Source organism: Zonotrichia albicollis, chromosome 2, assembly GCF_047830755.1.
Source record: "Zonotrichia albicollis isolate bZonAlb1 chromosome 2, bZonAlb1.hap1, whole genome shotgun sequence".
Taxonomy (NCBI): Eukaryota; Metazoa; Chordata; class Aves; order Passeriformes; family Passerellidae; genus Zonotrichia; species Zonotrichia albicollis.
Genome location: NC_133820.1, coordinates 2,912,189 through 2,927,675, shown reverse-complemented (window position 1 = coordinate 2,927,675; position 15,487 = coordinate 2,912,189). Strand labels below are relative to the sequence as shown.

At 41.4% G+C, this 15,487-nt stretch overlaps 1 protein-coding gene across 9 annotated transcripts in view; it reads left to right on the top strand.

Annotated features, from left to right (window-relative positions):
- LOC141726498 (uncharacterized) overlaps nt 1–8,424 on the top strand; it is a 33,501-nt gene extending 25,077 nt beyond the window's left edge. For 3 of the 9 annotated variants that reach the window (XM_074531487.1, XM_074531466.1, XM_074531435.1), the window contains one exon: nt 1,986–2,662. The gene's annotated coding sequence lies outside the window, so the exon portion shown is untranslated. Of the gene's footprint in view, nt 1–1,768; nt 2,663–4,153 lie in introns of those variants that run through there. The other 6 variants (XM_074531472.1, XM_074531414.1, XM_074531406.1 and 3 more) reach the window with 3 other exon arrangements.
- Nucleotides 8,425–15,487: the final 7,063 nt, after the last annotated feature.

Here is a 15,487-nt window from a genome sequence, read left to right as displayed (position 1 = left end):
AAAGTAGATTGGGCTCACCTTATTTCAAGTTATTAAAAAAGATTTATAACTCTTTAGACACAACACCCTTCAATAACCATAATGATTCTTCCATGATTTTAACTGAGTCTCAGTATATTTTATAAAACTTAAAATAACACCTCCTCCTTAACAGACTCGTAAAACATTAGACAAAAAGTCCTAATACCAGTCTCAGGCTTACACAAGAGACCCTCCCCATAACCAAACAAAAAAATCAAACTAATGTACCAAAAGTAGACCTTATTAACATTAAAAATACAACTCAACCATATCTAAAAATAACTCCAAATTTATTTCCTCCAAACAGCAAATACTCTTCAAATTCTAAATGAAAAACTCTTTAAAAAGTAACAAAAACCATAAAAAATTCTTCAAATATAAAAAACCTGGACCTATAAGTAAATATTATTCAAAGCCCACAAAAAAAAAATTACAAAGCAATCTAATAAATATCCTAAATACAAAAAAACCCAATTATACAAATCATTACCATTCTAAATATAACGTAAATAAAAATATCTTACTAAGACACATAGCTCCCAATAAATAAAACTACAATGTAAAGATATAGGTAATAATAATAATTAATTAGGTATTAAATAAGGTAATAATAAGAAAAAAAACAAACTAAAGTTTCTCCAAAACCAAAATACTTTAAAAACTTCAATATTTATAAATAACAACCTTCAATAAGTCCAGTATTAATAAAATCAAACAAAATTAAATTTCACTACATTTAAGTCCAAATAGTCTTAAATTTAATTTTATCACTGTAATGTTCTATTAAAAATAGGTTTATTATTCCTTACTATCAGAATTATTTCTAAAATTAAATGTTATTTAATAGCACTTACCCTAATTCTTATTAAAAATCATTTATCTAAACTATAAAGTATATAGTTAATTTTGTTTAAAAAGTAAAACAACTCAAATTAAAACAACTAAAATGAAACACTAACAAACACCTACTCATAAGTTAAAAAATGCAGTTTATTACATCATCCATTTCATAAAAAATGCTATTCTTCTAGTAATTGCTATTTTTTTTGTGTTATTTATAAAAGATAAAAATCTCTAGTTTTTATCTTTTATAAATAACACAAAAAATAGCAATTACTACTAATATCATATTATTTTAAAAATTTCCTTTATTTCCCTAATATATAAATGTTTTAAAAAAGTTATCTTAACTTCTCCAAACACTTACTACTAATAGACTAATTATAGAAGACTATTAATTTTATAATAAACACTATTTATAAAACATCATTATAATATTTACAACTGACTTTCACATACTTTACCATCTCTTTATATGACTACCAAAACCACATCATTTCAAAATTCCAAAATTTTTTATTCTCTAACCATTTATACATCTCTGAAACCAAGTTAACCCCTGTGGTGGTTTGACCAGGAAAGAGTAGGAATTCTGAGAAGCTGTGGTCAAACCAATGAAAGTTTTAGGTTTGAGACTGGCACCCGGTGTAGCCAGTGAAGTTTAGACACACCTCCGAGAATACACAGGGGTTAAAAGCAAGGCACTGCCCTTGGCACGCTCTCTTGGGACGTCGCGGCGAAAAGGTCAGATCTCTCCCCCGTCCAGCCCAGCCGCTGCTGCTGGGCGGGGGAGTAGCAGCCATGCAGTAGGCCCGGAGCCTAGACAGAGATGAGAGTTGAGGAAGCTTCGAAGATGGAAGGGTGGAAAATCCCAGAGAGTCAGCCCTCGGGCAGCCATTCCCCCCAGGAGAGAGAGAGAGAGAGAGAAGAGAGCCGGCGTCTGAATGTGATAGCAGCCGCCCAGGAAGAGAAAGGAGAGGGAAGAGTGCAGCCTAGCCGGTAGAGCAGCAGCACCTGTGAGAGTACCAGCATTCTACCAGCATTCTGAGATAGACAGAGACTGAAAACTTTTAACCCTTTCTTTCATGATTGGGGCCTTGCAAAAATGCTAATCCTCCTCGAAGCTGAATAAGAAGAGAGATAAGAGATGAGATGAGACAAGGACCTGGCCCGAAGAACGTGAAAATGATTAGATGGGGAGAGATGATTTAGAGTGGCCTTTTAGCTGGACTTTTCTTGTGGCCATAGACTCAGTTGTTCCTGTGACACAGACTGCATTTAGGGGGAGGCAGTGCCTCAAAACCAGGAGGGTTCATTCGTGAAGACCCCCCGGCCCCAGGGGGTTAGAAAAATATAAAGAAGACAGATGTCCCAAAGCAGAGACTGTGCCTTTTTGGAGTGAGACAAGACATCCTTGAAAGACAACCCTAAAAGCAGCTCTGGTCTATGCCGTCAGTAGTGAGAGCACTGAGCATAGAAAGAAGATGTCACAAGCAGCAAAAAGACTTTTTCCAAGCGGTGCTGAAGTGACAAAGAAGCACACGAAGTTTCAGTGTGTTTCCAGGAGAAGCCTATAGAACAAGAAAGACTCCTTTCCTCTTCATGAACTGCAGTTTGAGTATACTAAAGTGTGGGGCCAAAGCTAAGCAGTTGATTTGAGAGAATGTATCAGATTGAAAAAGTCAGAGAGTAGAGAAGAAGAAAGTTTTTTTGTAAAGTTTTCAATTTCTTTTTTTTCTTTTCCTTATAGTCTTTCCCTATTTTCCTGTAGTTTAAGTAATAAAGTGTTCTTTATGTTTAAGTTAGAACCTGTTTTACTTATTCCTAGTCACATCTCACAGCAGACACCAGAGTGAAGCATTTTCATGAGGGAGCACTGGCTCTGTGCCAAGCTCAAACCATGACAACCCCCTAACTAATTTTTACACTAACTCTGTCATTTAACCTAATATTATCTCATAATTTTACATATTTTCCAAAGTTAAAAAAAACTTCATTAAAAACCTCCTCCAAACTATTAATCTTATAACTTTCCTCAGTTATTATTACAAAACCCTTCTATAAAAAACCCAACTACAACATTAATTTATTTTTCTAAGTTTCATACTATGTATTTAGTCTCTCCTACAGCTACATTTCCTGCCCCCTCACACTCTCAATATCCAAATCCAAATTCACAATCCTGTCTATAACCACTTTCAAATCTTTAAAAAATAAGTTTACTACATTCAAAACATCTCTGTTCTAAAAATACTTTTAAAAACCCAATTATTAAATGATTTAATTAATCTTCAATCCTAAAGTTTTTACTCATAACTCCTATTTTAAAAAACATTACATAAAAATGTATTAAGTAACATCCACCGATTACAATTTAAACTATAATCAAACCCTAACTCTACTGAAATAATATAATTAACAAGAATTCCAAATCTTTGCTACATCCAAAATAAATTTCAAATAATTTTAACTTAACACATTGACTTTATCAATATAACAACTAAACCTACTTTTAACAATTATGGAACCTTCCACTAATTTAAAACTCATCAACTGTTCCAAACTCTAAAATAATATATAACATTTTAATACTTAATAAATATATCATTTCACATGTTACTAATTGTATATAATCTAAATAATTCCTAATTTATTTAATTTTTTTCTTTACTGCATACATTATTTTAATCTACTATTTCTCCATACTTATAACAAAAATAATTAGAATAATATCTTAAATAAGTATCTCACAAATCTCCATGCTATTTTAAAAACCAAGATGCATCAATAGTTTATTTCTCATATGAAAACATCAAGTTTACTTACATCTCAGCAAGTACAAAAACCCAGGTAAGTTTCAATAAAAAACACAAAACCACATCACACAAACAACCACACTGACCACTCCAGCACTAAAAAATCAATGTAAATACAAATGGAAATGACACAAAAATTCCAACTTACACCTAATGTCTTGTATTACACCCACCAAAAACTATTAAGTTACTTTATAAATATAAAAAGCAATAGTATAAAATTCTTATTAAATAATAACTTAAAAATATAAAATTCAATCAAATATTATGCCTCTATTTAGTTTGATTACTTTTAATTATACAACTTGACCAATGAACCAACCTAAACCAAACATTCAAATAACTTCAACTAAAGTTTCAAGTTTAAATACTTTGTATTTGTCACTACTCGAAAAAATCCATTCTTTACTTACCTAATCAATACACCAATTACAAGTAATCCATATAAATCTATTAATAAAAATTTCTTAATGCAGAGAGAGAGGGGAGATGTGGGAATTAGAAAACCAGAAACTTCCAGAGACACCCAAAGATTTGATCTGCAGCCTGGGAAGAAGCTCGGATTGATGTAAAAATACAACACACAGGCATTAAAGAAAAATAATAGATAAAGCAGGTAGGTCTGTGGCTGTTTGTAATTAATGGCCAATCACACTCAGCTGGCTCACACTCTCTGTCCCAGCCACAAGCCTTTGGTATTCATTCCTTCTTTTTCTACTCTTACCTGGCCTGCTGATGAGATCCTTTCTTCTGTTCTTTTAGCATAGTTTAATGCCATAGATACAATAAAATAACAAACAGCCCTGTGCCCCACGGAGTCAGGGCCTGTCCCTTCCCTCAGCCTGCCCTGTGAGCAGCCCCGGCTGGGCTGGCAGCAGTGGCAGCCCCAGGCAGTGAGGGCAGCAGAGAGGGCAGGAGGAGCCCTGGGTGCCTCTGACTCACCCACAGCAGGGCAGGGCTGGGCTGGGGCTGCTCAAACACCAAAGGTTCTGGCAAAGCTGGGAGGAGTTTGGGGATTTCTGCTATCCTGAAAGAGAGGAGGAAAAGAAAATTATTGCACTGTGGAAGTCAAAGGATCCAGTTTTCACACTTGTGCTCTGATGGCTCACTGTGGGGTTTTATCCATGAGAGGTGACACCAATTCAAACATAACAGTGCCCTTTCCCAGCATTTCTATTCCCAACTATTTCAGACATTAAAAGGAAGCTCATTTTTCTTACTGCATCCTTTGCCTCATTTAACAGAACCATTTTTATCTCCCTTGTCAGTCCTTTAGCACTGGGCTTTGTACAAAGGGATGGTGCCTCACAAGCAATCCCAAAGAGAAACCCCTCCAACGCTGCCAGGGGAAGGTTCCAAGGCACTCCAGAGCACAGCCAGCTGTCCCTGCCCTGCCAGGCCACACAGCCCTGTCCCATCCAGCTGGGCTGGGCAGGCCAGGCAGGGGCTGCCCTTCCTCCTGGGAGCACAGAGAGACAGCCTGGGCAGCACCTGGGAACAGCAGGGGAAAGGCAAAGGGAAAATGCTTTCTGTCAGAAAATGAGTGTCTGTAATCAGAACTTCTGGACAAATTCAGTAACACACTTTCATATGATAAATATGGGCCCTGCCCATCCTGCCAGCCCAGGTGAAAGCAGGAAGGAGAGCTACAGGAACAGCAGGAAGGCAGAGTCCCTTATTTGGATGGATTTCCCAAAGTCTCTGCTGCACTGTACACTCTGTGCTCTTTAAAAGAATGGATTGCTGCTACAAAAATGATCTTTTATCAGCCACAGCCAGGGCAGGGTGAGCTACAGCTGCAGAGCCAGGTGTGGGGGGAGAGCTGGAGAAGTGAGGGAACAGGCAATCTTGTCAAAAATAAATCTTGTTTAGATTCACCAGTGCTGGGAACAAGGCAAACACGCTGTCCTGGATGCATCAGGGACACAGTGGCCCTGCTTTGGTTGTTGTCTTTTGCCCCCAAGCTTTGGCCTCACCCCTCTCCAGAGGAGCAGGGAATTCCTGCAGGGTCAGGGGACTCTGCTCCCACTGCAGGGATGTGCCCAGGAAAGGAGGGAGCTGCTCACAGTGACTGAGCAGTGAGGAGCTGTGCCATGGGCAGCTGGGGCTGGAAATCCTCACTCAGGATGGCACACTGGCTGTGCCAGGAAGCACATGCACTCACCTGTGCCCATTTCTGTGATGTGTCAGTCAGAAATCATGTAACCAGCACCTTGCTCCTCACTGCACCTCTTAGAAATACATTAAAAACAGAAAAACCCCAAACAAACCAACCAAACAACACCCACAAATGAGAGGGCTCAGTGCAGCATCATCTCAATGTTCTGCTCAGGGATGGACAGAAAGGAGGAGGAAAGCTGTTCTGCCAGTGCTGCCAGGTCTGCACCAAGCAGTCTGAAACAGCCAAAATTGCCTCACCTGCACTTCCCTCCCTGCCCTGGCTGCTGAGGGACAGAGGCACCACAGCCCAGGCTGGCAGCACTCACACCCTGCTGGCACAGACACCTCCATGTTCCATCTCTGGCCCAACAAACCCAGGGTGTTTCTGCTGTCCTGTCACACTTGGCAAATGTCACTGACATGGATGCAGGCACAGACACCCTGTGTGGCTCTGGGGTCAGAGCCCCTTTGGCACAAAAACCCCAGAGAAGGTTGGAAGGAATCTGTTAAATCTTCCTCACACAAAGCACAGTTTATCAGATTATGCTCCTTTCTGACCCAGACATGGGGCAACTGAGAGGCATTTTAAAAACTTTGATCCCATGTTCAGTCTCATGTGAAGAGTGAGACAATACAGATGTTAGAATTCACCCATCACAATCAGCAGCCAGCTATTTCCTAATTCCAATACACTGTAAGTGTTTCTTGGCCTATCAGCTTTTGTCACACCATGCTGTAAATGCCTTGGCAATCATCTAAAATTACCCCTTGTGAATCTTATTACAGTGCATCTTTCATAGTTCTATTTCTCTAAGATATCCAGTCTTATTTACAAACCATCCTTTAAAACTTGTTTCTAGCTCCAGTTCTCTCCCAGCAATGCCTGTCCTATTCCATGGCATTTCTAAGTCAGCATTTCTTATCCCAGAATTTCCATACAGATCCACACTATGTGAGCCTTCTGTCAAACTCTGGAAATTTCCTGCACATCCATTTCCCTCCCAGAGCTGTTCCCTGCCCAGCCCAGGGGCTGTGGGTGCTGCTGCAGGCACAGGGGCTGGAGGGCACTGCAGTGTGACATTAAACCAGCAGAGCAATTGCCAAGCACAAAGAGATCCATCCTCACCTGCTCTGATGGCTGAATCCCTGCGGCTCATCCTCGGGTGTCCCTGCTCCAGGGAGGACGGCCTGGGCTCACACGCTGCCCTGCCAGCAGAAGGGAAAGGGTTAATGGAGCTTTGGGGCACATTCTGTCCCCAGAGGGGTTGGGCACAGGCACGGGAAGCTCTCACACACACAGAAAGGGTTAATGGAGCTGTTGGGCACATTCTGTCCCAGAGGGGTTGGGCACAGGCACGGGAAGCTCTCACACACAGATTATCCCGAGCCAGAGCCCTCCAGGGCACCCTGGAGACAGAGAGCAGGCGCAGACCCAGCTGCAGCGCTGATCCTGCTCCTGCTTTCCCCCAGGGGCAGGGACAGCATTCCCTCCTGGCCCCGAGAGCCCCAAGGACAGTCACTTATTGGGGTGGCACTGGAGCTGCCGCTTTGCTGCCACTCCTGCCCTAGAGCTAGCGGGTTTCTGCGGGAGCAGGAGTTATCTGTGCAGGTCAGAGGCTGCACATCCCCGGAGAATTCCCTTAGGGACCCAAAGCTTCCCACGTGCCTTTTGCAGTCCAGTTTGTAATTTAAGTGCATTTCCAGAGAGTTTAAATGGGAATGAGGTGCCCCGGTGCCAGCCCAGCATCAGATATGGGGCATGAGGAGACTCACCAGACACATTCCCTGCAGACTCTCCCCTCTCAGCACTCCAGCCGCAGCATTCGCATTTCTCACCGAGTTCTGTTTCCAGGATTCCCAGCAGGAAACTGGTGGCCGCTTCCAGATGCAAATCCCCAAGGCAGCGCTGCTCCTCTCCCCCCCCGAACCCCCCCTGCCTCCATCCTTTCCTCCTTTTATAACCTCGGCCCCACCCAGCATTCACAGGGAGGCTCCCAGGTGCTTCCGAGACCCAAATCATTCCAGGTGTTTCAGGAATTAACAGAAATAAGCTCGTCCCTTTTGGGGTAACAAATTATCTGTTTCCCCATTCCCCCTTCTGTCTCCTGTTCCCTAAGGCAAAACACCCGGATCAGGTGGGGGCCAGGGGAAAATGTCAAGTCCAAACCCAAACCAAAGTTGTTTTTCCGTCGGTTTCCCTCAGACTGTTCAGCTTCCCCGCTGTTCCTCGGCCACAGGAGCAGCTTCTCTGTGGGACCCGTGGGTGGCACAGGGACCCCCGTCCCGCTGCCTGCCGAGAGCGGAGCCCGTCCCATCCCAGCGCAGCCGGAGCGCGGCGCGGGTTTCGCTCCACGGAGCGCGATCGCAGCGAGCCGCGAGTGCCGGCACAGACCCGTCCCGCTCAGCAGCGGCTCCGGCAGCGGCGCCGCAGCACACGCGGCCCTGTGGGTGCCACCCCGCCCGGGCGGCCCCTGCGCGCCCCTGTCCCCTCCGGCCGCACCCGAGGGCGCCGTGCCCTGCCCGAGCCAGGGTGCTTTGTTTTCCTTTCTCCCCCTTAATTAAACCAAAATAAAGCCCTGAATAAGACTTGTCTCAACTTGTGTGTGTGTGACTCCCATTCCCAGGAGATGGTTTGGGAACTGGGGAGCCAAGGGGGGATCAGCAGGGCCTGTCCAGCCCTATGGGGCCATGCCTGGGTCCAGTGCACATTTGGGATTATTTCCAAACCAGGACAGGTTACTTAAAGTCATTTAAGTCCCAACTTAGGGTTACTTTAGGTCACAGGGGTTATGAGAGGTCATTTGAGGTCACAATCGTGGTTACCCCAGGTCATTGGGGTCACTTGACTCTTTTAAAATTTACTTTATAATTTAGTTCATTTTCCTTTAAATCTTTCCTTGAGTTCGTTTGGGATGACTGGAACAGGAAGCCCAGTGCACAGAGACTCTGAGGCCCTTGGTGTCCTTAACATGCAGCCAGGACAGCAGGACACAAGTGGCCATCCCACACTGGGGTCAGGGTCTCCAGGGCCCTGCAGACTGGGATTTCTCAGCTGGAGGATGACGGAGATGGGAGAGCTGGGCTCTCCGTGGGCAGGGATCTCAGGGATTCAGGGGCTGGCAGAGCTGCCAGGCTCTGCTTTACCCTCAGGATTTACTTGCAGGGAGCAGGCAGAGGCAGGGGGGGCTGGTTCCAATGTTCCAATGTTGTTAAAAGGGTTAAGGCAGTGATACCCAGGGTTTGTAAGGCCAAAGTGAGATGAGGAGGGACTGAGAGGAAAGATGAGTGCTATAAACAGTCTTTACAAACAGTTTGGGGGTGAAGGGCTGGGTGTCAATGTCCTCGGGATGTTCCCGGTGTCCGTGCTGGCTGTGGGCACCAGGTTTGGTGGTGAAGTCACAATCATTGATGTAGTCTGCAGCTGATGAGATAATGTGATCTGCCTCAAAAACAGGATTTAAAGGCTGGCATTTATGTATCTACCTGTTTTTTAATTTGTTAGGGGCATAGGATGCATGCAGAACGTCTCCATCTGTAGAGTACTGCCTTTGAAAAATTTGCCCAGATAAATTGCAGGAGGTAACTGTTTTAGAAATAGAGGCTGCACTTGCAAGGTTAACATTATGCTACAGCACTTAAAAACTAGAAAGCATCAAAGAAAATTGAAGGCAGTATGGATCAGTGGGTTAGTACATAACACAGCAGTCTGCAGCAGCAGAGGCTAAGAAAGGTCCTTTTTGAAAAGCAGCTGTTTGGATAGCGACTCACTCAATCAGCAAGGTACAAACAAACAACAATAAAAATTAATTGGATGAGTACATTAACTCATGTTCTAATTGGGAAATGTTTTGAATGGAGGCAAGGTGCCTGTTACCTGCAGAACCCATCATCCTTGACCCTCTTTAAAGAAGATGCACAATGCATGAGCCATATTTCAGTGGCTGTGAGCCTTGTTGGCCATGCACTGAAAGCTCTGGATTCAGAGCAGCTTTCGGCGTGTGCACAGTGGAAATGGGATGAGCTGCCAGGCTGATGTTCTCACTCAGCTTCCTCTCCTCTCCATAAAGGATGCTGGAGAGCAGCACATGCCCAGTTCAGTGCAGGAGCAGGGTTTGCAGAAGAATCAAACAAGAAGTTTGCAGTGTAACTAAAACTTGTAGGAGGTACCTGTGAGTACATAATTCAGCCTCGCTGAACAACATTTTACACTTAGTGCTGGCTGCACTCACAGCTCCTGCAATTGGATTATGCAAAGGCTTGTCAACTCTTTCGTTAGCTGGGTGTGCACAAGATCTTCTCCAGCTTTTGCTGAAGCACAGGCAGTGCCAGGGTATTGAAGAACCCTTCTTTCTGGTGGTGTTCAGTGGCTGTGCAGCATGGGGGTGACAAAGCCTTTGAACAGCCTCATCTCAATGCACAAGCAGCCCTTTTGTATCCAGTCCCTTCCAGCACTCCTGGAAAACAGCACTGACCTAGCACATGTGATATTCACTGGCCTTGGTGTGCTGGTTTTCACCATCTTCATGTTTTCAGATTTGTTTGTGTTGTTTATTTAAAATACGTAAGTAGCAGGATATTTTGCTTTGTTGGTTTTTATTTTGCTTGGGAGGGGTTGGTTTGTTTTAAATTATTGACACAAAATTGACCTGAACTGTGAGTCTGGCATTTCTATTCCTCTCCTGCTTCTCAGGAGATTTCAGACCCTGAATTCCAGTGCTGGAAGCAGTTTCAGGTGGGGCTGTGTCCCAAGTGCCCAGCTGTGCACCTCAGCACCATTGCTTCTCCAGCACCTGGAAACCACCACAGAGGCTTTGTGGAGAGGCTCAGGGTGGGTCACAGTTCAGTTCCTGGCTCCTTTTTCTATTTCTATTGATTCTTTTTGGCAATTTGCTTCTGCTGTGATTTTAAAAGCAATAAGTGTAGGCCTAAGTGCAATCAAAAATCAAATCTTCCCGTTGCCTTAGCCAAAAACTTACTGGAGCATATTTGCCCGTGTGTCCTCAAAGTCACCAGGATTTCTTTTTTTCATCTGTCTCCTGATAATGATGCACACCTGTGAGCCATGCAGATCTTGGAGAACAAAACCAGGTTTGTTCCAGTAGCATTTACTAACTTCCACAGAATCCCAGAAGCTGGAAAATACCTCCAAGATCATGAATTCCAAACTTTGTCTAAACCATAGCACTGAGTGTCACATCAAGTCATTTCTTGGACACTTTTGGGGATGGTGACTGCACCACCTCCGAGAAAAATCTGTTCCAGTGCTTGAAAACCCTCTCAGTGAAGAAATTCTTCCTGATTTCCACCCTGAGCCTCTGCTGCAATTCACATCTTTGTAAAGTTCTGCCTCGACCCCACCAATTTTCAGAAGACAGCCGATCTGGGAATTTATTTTCTAAGTTACAAGGCTATTTAGTGCTAAGAGGATTCACTGGTTTTGCTGAGAATGTACAATACTTTAATAGCAGAGGGTGGGGATGAAGAAAGCTTTTTACCACACATTTTTATTCCAATGTGCACTCTCAAATGACAGTCTGGCAATCCACAGCAGCTGTCAGTAACCTGCAAATTATTTCTGCCCTCCCTAGCAGATGTCACAGTGGCTCTTGGCAATACACTGTGACGTGCAGAGATGGCAAAGATTAGAATATGTGGAAGTTGTTAAACAAAAATTGTATAAAATGTTCTTTCTTAGACAAAAAACCCACCAACACAAACCAAAAAATACACCCACCCCAAAGCACAGATGCCTGGCTTTCTGACAAAAGCCTGCCTCCTTTTTTTATTATTATTTTCTGCAGAATACAAAATGCTTTAGCTGCTGAACTCAGCTTTGCTTTAGTCTAAGAAATAAGCTGCTTTTTAAAGTTATTGATGCTTGACCCATGAAATAGAAAATTACACATAGCATAGATTTTGAGCCCAGATTTCCCATGCTGGAACCAAAATACTGTAGAGTGCAACAGCTATCTAGCAGATCTAGTAAAAAGAAAAGTAAGGTAATTATAGTAATGGCTGGAACACCGGTTTTTCAGTTATTTCCAGGTGTTTTCAAGTGGCAGAAAACTTTGAAAAAAGAGTCTTAAGAGTGTTGGGAACAGAACTCTGAACTTGTGGGTTTGTCCCTTTTCAATGGTCAGATTTGAATAAATTTGAATAAACTTGGATATGTTTTGTTTTGTCTGTTTTATTGAACATGTTTGATTATTGGTTCTTCTGCATAGACTTTGAATAAGAGGAATATCTGGAAAGAAACAAACCCACGCTATGGAGAAGTATCTTAAAATTCTTAAATCTAAAGTTTCTTCTTTTTCTTTCTGTTAAGGAAAAGAAAGCAGGAAATGTGTTGTTTCTGAAATACGCTGTAAAAAGGATCATATAAAAACTTCCCAGGAAAACATATCCTCTGTTGAATTAAAAGGAAAATGGGATTTCCCTTTCCATATTCCCTTTAGTCTGTCTGCAGGATTAACGGTGCCTAAGTGACCCTGAAAAAGTTTTTTTCCTTTTCACTTCCTTGGGCCTTCAGAATCATCTCAGGAATTTGGAAATGTTAAACTTAATGCTCCAAAATGGACAAAGTTTCAGTTCTGTAAGACAGGTCCTCAGCTACACAACTGCTGGTGGAGGAAAGTCCTGTTGATCTGCTGTGGGAGATTTTAATAAAAATATTGTGTAGACTTGTGTGGGAAAAGCAAAGGTAAAGTTTTGTTGGAATACCTGCAACTGGTATACACTATTTAATGGATTATTCCTATAATGAACAAAGCAGGATCAGGCCTGAAAAGGCGTGGATTTCATGAAAACATGAAATTTTGCAGTCCTTCCTACCCATCCTATCCCAGCTAATATTTTCTGGCTTTCTTCTCAGAATGGAAGAGACTTTTATGGTGTCTGCCTGGTGAAAACTGCTGTTCAAAATTTATGCAGGGCTTGCAAACAAGTAAAAGTTTTCTGTCTAATCCTATTTGAATTCCTGCAGCTGTAAACTTTTAGTGTCTGGAACGGTAATAAGTTCAATATATATATATAAATATATATAGAGAGAGAGATGTATATTGGTATGTATATTCATGGGATACTGTATTAAAATGTAATGACACAAATGTAATTTTCATTTCAATTTTGGAGAATAAAGCAAAGCCATCTTCTGTGGGTCATAGTTCTCCCACATTGCCTGCCTCAGAGAATGGGACTTGAATTTTTCCAATGAAATTAGAATGTCATGGCCTTGACCTGAATAGAAACAAATGTTAAAAAAATATTTACACAGAAGATGCAAGTGTAATCCACAGGATTTCTCTGGCTGTTAATTTATGAGCATTGTTAATTCAGTAGCAATAACCTATATTAGTGCAGCTGAGTGTCAATATTCTCACATGCCATTATAAGCATTAAAAATGCTCCATTTGCCTTTTTTTAACTCCTCCTAACATGCACAATCAGTTTCAAGTATAACACTCTCAAATTTGTATTATATTCAGCCAATCCAGGTCTCATTATGTTGGACAAACGCTGTACAGGAGGAAAGTGGATCACATAAATGCTCCTAATATTATTCATGGATTTTCCTACTGCAGTGCTTTCCAAATATGCTACAAATATTCTCCTATAAATTACTTTGTTTAAGTTCTGGTATTGTATTTCTATGGGGTTTTTTGGTATTTTTTTGTTCATTACTATTTAGAAGGTTTTGATTTATTGCTTCAGATAAAATTGAGTGCTTTGCTATTGCTGTTTGTTGTCTACCATTGATGGTGATGCTCATCCCACCTCTTTTTTTCATATTTTAGTCTTCCTTAAAGCATGCTTTGAATCAGCCAAAATTTATAATTGTTAAATATTCTTTCAGCCACTGTAGGTAATGCTTTTGACTCCCTATTTTCTTCTGATGTAAAACTGTTTGCACCTGGTGGTTGCTGTTGGGTGTAAAACAGCCCAAAATATGGGACTAGAAATATAGAGATTTTTTAGTATACTTATTAATAAATAATAAAAAATAGCATTATATATGTTAAATATATAGGTTAAAAGCCTATGAAGTATTGCATATTGCCCCCATAGGGTAAAGGACAACTGCAGGTAACTCCTTGTTATTAATGGAAAAACTCCAGTCTTAAACTGAGCCATGCTGTAGTGTTTAATAGAAATATTTTCTGTGATATTCATTTCTGTAGTAAGTTTTAACACAATTTTAAAGCCAGATTCTAGCTAACAAATGCCACAGATATTTTCACAATAATTTCAGCATAAATCCATGGCATTTATATGGCATTTTATTGTCCCAATTACCAATTACCCTTTTTTAAGGTTGCACAAAACCTTCCACAAAAACACCAGAAAAGTCAAAGTTTTGAGGTCAAACCATTCACTGTATGGGGCTTTCTAGGGCAATTTTCACTTTTTTTCCTCCTTCTCTGGTGTTTCTGCAAGGTCTGATATTATTGGATTCTGACCCACAGCTCCACATCTGAATATTTATTGGGAAATACACACCTGGTGAAACACATTCCTGTTGATGTGGGAGTGGGTGAGCATTGCTGGAATAAGCTGGTTTTTTGTTTTGTTTTTTTTTAATTTTCCTTGAATATGCCCCCAGACAATCACATTGTATGTTAAAAAACCAAAAACCTTTCTGGCTGTGGTTAAGAATGCAACAGATCAAATCCTGATATCCAATGAGATGAGAATTCCTATTTGAGAGAGCAGAGACCAAGCAGAATTTCCATCTTGAGAGAATGACCTAATTCAGATGATGATTCCAAAATCAGAAAAATGCAGCCCAGTGATGTCCAATTTGTCATGCCAAAGAAATATTTATCTTTAAAGTCTGGACATTGTCCTGTACCTGCTTCTGCACATTCCTGGCTTTGATTAAACACCCTTGTCCTTTTCCTGCTGTATCAGGTTTGACAGTTTTCACTGAGTTTGCTGTTCCATCACTATTTTCTGTGGGTCTCTGATCCTTCAAGCTCAGGATAAGTAATTAGCTAAATGGTTGTTCTCTAAATATACAGAAGCCTTCTAAGTAAGGGCATAGAAAGAATTAACCTTTTCTGCCTCCACACACACCTCCTAAAGATTTGAACAATTGATTTCACATAGGTAACAAATTAAAGTTTAGCCGCAATGTGAAAAATACACTTTATTTTTGCAGTTTATTTTACTTGCTCTAGAAAAGCAATGCTTAGGCAGGTTATCAGTAAAGGACAGCTGGGCCTGTTTGGGAATGGACACAAACACAGAGCCTGAGAGGCTCTTCTACTCCTTCCTCTGATTATTTTTTGGGGTTTGTTTTGTTTTTTTGGGTGTTTTGGTTTTTGGTTGGTTTTTCTTTTTTGGTTGGTTATGTTTTTTTTTTAGGAGAACATGGATATGGACAGCTGTTCTCCCTATCAGGATCTGTCTTCATGTAATTATTTTCTGGATTCTGAACTAACCATGTAAAATCAAGTTAGGAAAGAGGATAAACTGCTTTGAGGTAGAGTTGCTCACAGGCTTTTAGGCATTCTTGATCTCAGTCTGCTCTACTCAAGTGTGAGAATGGATAATGCATTTGCTAAACTGGAATAGGATTTTATTACTAAAACATCTTATCAGAAAATTTGCAAATTGAAGCCAAGAAGTCAAAAGACAATGAGAGCAGTCAG